A 6,270-nucleotide genomic window follows, 5' to 3' on the forward strand; every position below is an offset into this window, starting at 1 on the left:
TTTCTGGGATTCCTACAGTAAATTTGTGGAATCTCTAGATCAGTTTGAGGGATATTGTAATCTTAATAATGTTATTTTTTTCAGTCTATGTATAAGAAACAATTTTCCATTGATTTAGATCTCTTTAAATTTCCTTAAACACTGTTTTGTAGTTTTCAGAGTATAAGTTTTGCACTTCCTTTGTTAAATTTATTTTTGATTTTTTTATGCTATTTTAAAGGAAGTTGATTTGGTAATTTTGTTTTTGCATTGTTCATCCCAAGTGTATAAATATACAATGTATTTTTCTGTATTGATCTTATATCCTCCCACCTTCCTGAATTTGTTATTACTTCTAAGAGTTTTTTAGTGGATTCTTTGTCCATGTACAAGATCACACCACCTACAAACAGAAATAGTTTTACTTATTTTTATTGTTTTGGCTCTTCTTAATTTCTTTTACTTTCAGACCACCTTGCTTAGAACCTAGAGTGCACTGCTCAATAGAAGTGCTGATAGTAAAAATTATTGCCTTGTTCCTGATCTTAGGGAGAAAGGATTCAGTCTTTCACCATTAAGTATGATGTCAGCTTTACATTTTTGTAGCTACCGTTCATCAAGTGAAAAGTTGCAATCTATTCCTAGTTTATTGACTGTTTTTATCATAAGTTTTTTTGATTTTTCTTCATCTATTAAAATGACCATGTGTTGATTAAATTATTTGACATGATATATTACACCAATTGGCTGCATATATAATTGCTGCATGTAAATTTTAGGGTTGATATTTCTTTTCTTTTGCTGAAATATAAAAAGTATTATGTCACTTTCTTCTGATATCCGTGGTTTCAGATGAAAAATCTTGTGTCATTATCCCTTCTTTCCCTCACGCTAAATAAAAATAAAAAAGAAAACAGATAATGCACTAATTCCTACCCATCCTGCAATAACCAAATCAATTGTTTCTTCTTTTTGCATCTTTGTATATTCTTTAAGGACCTTATTTTTAGTTCCAAATGATTTTTTAATATGTAGTATTTTTGCTTATCCCTGCTAGTCTCTGAATTTCATGAAGACATTAACTCTATATAATGCAATTTTATACCTCAACATCTAGGACAGTGTATTATAAGTAGTAGATATTGGTTACTTACCAAATTAAGTAAAATTATTCTACAGTCTCTTCTCTCTGAGTGAAACATTAATTTGTTTTTAAGAGGCTTAATTTCATTTTTAGGCTCAACATCTGTCCATATAAACACATTTCTTAAATTTCATTGGAATAAGTAATCAGTTTTGAAATACAAATGTTCTCTCTTCACACTCCTTTAAGGAGCATGAAGTAAATAGCACAACTATATTTCTTTGCTATAAAATGAAGAATGCTGTTCTTGAAATTAGTAGCACCGTGAATTGCAATTTACATTCAGAAATTATGAACAAATCTATTTTATTTTTTTAAAAGACAGTGTTTTCCCCAGAAAAACACAGATCCATGCTTTACTCTGTTTCATTCAAATATATGGCTGTAAATCAGGCATCAAGTGGAATGCGTGAAATCTTGGCGTGTAGAAGCACTTTTGCATAACCAAAAATTGAGATCAATGAAGCTAATCTGAAATCCCATTGACAAATCTGTTGTGCATTTAATAACTTTTTTCACCTAGAGAAGCAAAAATAAATCATAGGATTTATTATATGCTACAGAATGATACACACCTAAGTGTTGAATAAAACCTCCAGAGAGCCATCAGTTTATTTAAAGAGAACTTGGAAATGCAAGAGAGATCCCTCTGTCAAAGGAAGTTCTTAATATATGGTTCCTGCCAGTGTGCTGGGTTTGTTAACAAGTTTCTGTACCAATACACAAGGCTACAAGCTTTTCTTAGGACACTGCCTACAATGTTTGTTCAAGAACGTCTATTTTGAAGCAGCATACCACACTTTTTAAGCCTTCTTTTCTATACACACACACACACACACACATGCACAAACATAGACACACACAATCCTCTTTGTTTTAAAATTATGTTAACAATAAAAGTTTGTATTACATTCACAGTATGAGCCTCTTGATTCCAAAATTTTAAGAAATCTGGAACATTAATTATGCAGCATTTCAATACAGGGCATGTAATTCTGGGTGTGTGACAAATTCATTCACTTCATTGACCATCAGAGAGGGTTTTGAATGAATTTGTGTCAATATTTCTTTCTTTGGGAATTAAAGTTTGTGATTATGAATGTCAACTCCTAATATTTTCTTAAAGTCACTCAAAACCACTTTATTGAGTACACATCCTACATTATTAACTAGAGCAGTAGATCCTAGACCTGGAAACACATTGGAATTCTATGAGGAACTTTTTGAAAATGAACTCACTTAGAAACCACTGAATCAAAAACTCAGGGTGAAGGAAAGAATAAAATCAGGATTCTACCAGCCCTGCAAGTTTGGGAACCAGTGCACCAAGCACTCTGTCAAATCTATTAGAGGCTATGAAGTTGTATGAGTTAAAATTCTTCAAGTTAAAGGAAAACCTAATTCAAACTGAATTTCAAGTGAATGGAAACAATGGTTTAAAGCTGGCTCTTAAACTTGGAAGACATAATAAATGGTTATTTTTTAGCCATTGAATTTTGAGGTGGCTTCTAAGGAGCATCATTTGTGGCAAGAGATAATTGGTGCAACTATAGTCAGAATTGCTGCATGAAGCTGAGCCCTGCACAATCATAAATGAAGGCTGAACCTGTGGCTGGGGCAACCTGTGGCTGGCGCAATGTCATGGGCCAATTGGCTTAAGTCCATTTACTTGAAGTAAATACTGTGTTGATGAGGATAGTAATACTAGAACCAGCTGGGGACTTTCTCTGGAGCTGGGATGCTGCACAATGGGAGAGGGCAGGATGGGTTTAGGAAAGACTTTGGGTGATTCAAAAGGAGTGAAAAGCATGAAACTATCAATCCAGTTGCAAGGCTATACTAACATATATGGAATAAAATCTTACAATAATAGCATAAGAAACTAGATTGTGGTGAAATTGCACAATGTAGACTATAAATATAGTAGAAATTCAAAGATAAAGGAATAAATGAGAACTAGAGACATCAACACAGGTTTCACTGGGAAGGTAGAGTTATAATTATACTTTGAAAGATGGGCTAGGTGTGATAAAGTAGGAAGAGAAATTCTTAGTGATCTCTTTAGGACAAAGGCCAAAAGCTCTTTAACACTATGAATGGAAGATTGTTTCTGTATTTGAAGTCAGTGCATGCAGAAAGATTATTTAGGGTTACTACAATTTTTTAAATTAATATTCAATGTATTAAAGCTATAAATTCAAAGGCTTAGTTTTTATAAAGCATTTAGATTTAATTTACAAACATGTGATTCTATTTATAAATTCAGTAAATTAAGTGTGACTTTTAAGAGAGATATTACAGCTTAGTTAATTAAATTTTGTTAAATATTTTAAACAGCATTTATGCACTTAATATATTTGATTTTCTTTTATATGCAATTCAACTGTCTGAATACCAAAAGAAACTGCCCCAAGAACTTAACTGATTCCTATAAACCTAATAAATTAGAGATATAAATACAGTAAATCTTAAATGATCTTACATATTCTAATATTATTTGCAAAACCTTGAAGAATTATTTTAACTTAAAATTATAAGCTTAAGACAATTATTCAAGTACATATTTTAAACTAGAATCATAAGATTTGTCTGGTAGATCAGTGCAATTATTTGAATATGTTCCCCAAATTCATGTGTTGAAAACTAAATTGCAACTGCAACAAAGTAGAGAGGTGGGGTCTTTAAGTGGTGATTAGTTCATGAGGGCAGAACGCTCATGAATGGGTTAATGCCATTATTGAGGGCGTGGTTAAGTTATCTTGGAAATCAGCTCCTGAAAAATGATGAGTTAGGCCCTCTCTTTCCTTCTCATTCATGTGGTGCCTTCTGCCATGTATGACTCAACAAGGACCTCACCAAATGTAGCCCCTTGATTTTGGACTTCCCAGCCTCTGGAATCATGAATCAAATAAATTTTTTTTCATGATAAATTACCCAGTCTGTGTTATTCTGTTTTACCAGCACAACACAGACTAAGACAATCAACAATCATTAACTAGAGGTAGTATTTCTGCCTCCCTGGGGGTTGGGGGAGCTTTTGATGTGTGAGCAGGTACTTTGGTTGTCACAATGCCCAGGGACTACTGTAGGCATTTAGAGGGTGGTGATTAAGAATGTTAACAGTCCTGCAATATATGAGAGCCAAAAGCATGCCCCTTGAGTATATTAGATAATGTTGTAGTTTTGATTCTTCCAGAAGCTGACCCTGACATGATTCAAAAGTAAGTAATCTATGTGGGAATAAAGGAAACACTGATTGGTAAATGAGAAGCAAGACAGGAAAGGAAAAAGATCAATAAAGTGTGCTTTACCAAGCAAGTTACCACTGAGGGCAATAAGGACATAATGCAACTGAGGAAGCTTTAAGAGTAAATGTAAATTTATATCAATGTCTGAGTTATCTTGCCATAGTTGTGAGAAAACTAGGGTAGTGATGCACCAATTTCCATCAGTAATTGACTGAGGGCTGCTTCAGTGGGTAAGTCTCCTGCACTTCAGCCAAAGCAAAGAGGATCCTTGCAGCCAGAGAAATTCTCTAAGGCCAGAAAAAAAATAAATGTTTTCTACTTTCAGGGGGTGTTGCAAGCACACGGAACAGACATCAAATAACTTTAATTTGGGGATTTAATCAATTGACTCCTTAATTCCCCTTGAGTACAGGTATGAAAATCCAAAGGAGGCTGGTAATTTCAGCTTTGAGGCTTCAGAGAATCCAATCAGCAAGAATTTGATCCTCCTTTGCTTTCTGGAGGTAAACTATGATTGCTTTGAACTACCGAATCCTAGAAAATTGGACAAAATGAGAATAGAAAGGCAATGTTGGTTTCAGTCTTCAAGAAGTCACTTCAACTCATTGGTAGCTGTCTTGTTGTGTTTGCTGGTGGATGGTGAGAGATTTCACACTCCTCATTCTCAAACAGTGCTTTGAAAAGACTCTAAGATTTGAGTCCCATGGGAAAGTCTATCAAAGGAAAAATGGAACTGAGTTGAAATTAAAAATGTTAAGCAATGTTTCCTAATGACTGTGCCCATGAAAGTATTTCATGGGGGTACATGAATAGTCTGAAATTATGTGTCAACTTTTGTGCATGTGTATATCTTCCTGGAGAGAGAATCCACAGCCTTCATTAGTTTTTCTAATGAGATATTGTCCTTCATAGGAAAAGAATAAGCATTTATTTAATATGAGAAAACCAGTAGTAGAGGAGGAGAGAGGAGGAAGGTAGAGAAAATAACCAAGATTCATAAATATCAAGTATTAATTGAATCATAAAGCCTCATAAGAACACTGGTTTGATGACGAAGAGCTAAGACTTTGAAAGATTAGATTTTCATATTCAAGGACACAATGGGCAAGTGGTGCTGCTGACAGTCCAACTCCAATGCTCTTCTAACTCTAAAGCTTGTGCCATCTCTATCATGCATGCTGTTGTATCCAGAGGGTTCTGGAGTGAGGCCTTTGAATGTGTAATTACTTTTAATAGTCAGGAGAGAGAAGGAGCCCAATTTTACCTAAATTAAAATGATCCAGGTGAAACTTGAAATGCAGACTGTTTTAATATGGCTATCCCCTCTACAATCCACAAATGTCAGCCTCATGGCTTCAGTGACTACCGAGACTGTACCTGGAATGATGGATACTGACATTAAGTTTCTTCATTGCCATGGAGAAAGAAGAAATGAAAGTTATAACCCATCCCTGGGCAATTAAACTAAACTCACTAGAATTACCCTGAAATTATCAACATATGGTAGTTTTTAAAATTTAAATTGAAGTTCATCTCAGTAGGGTAAGAAGTTTTAAAGTTCCAAATTGTTATATAGTAAGCTTAGAAATCTTACCTCCTCACAATCTTATTTTTTCCTTCACGATTCCCCTAATATTTTACCAGAGGGATATTAGAGACCTCCTCATCACTAAATCTAATAACTCATGTTTCAAATATTTTAACTATTATTTTCTATACAGAAATATTACATTTTTATTGTAATCAATTTAGAAAACACAGATAAAGAAAATAAAAACCATACAGGCCACACAAATAATGCCAAATCCTGCCTTATAACACATAAACTGTGAGCCATTTGGTACCCAGAATACTTTATGTTGAGATGGTAGAGAAAGATACGATTTTTAAATAAATATT

This window comes from Pan paniscus, chromosome 3 (assembly GCF_029289425.2).
Source record: "Pan paniscus chromosome 3, NHGRI_mPanPan1-v2.0_pri, whole genome shotgun sequence".
NCBI lineage: Eukaryota > Metazoa > Chordata > Mammalia > Primates > Hominidae > Pan > Pan paniscus.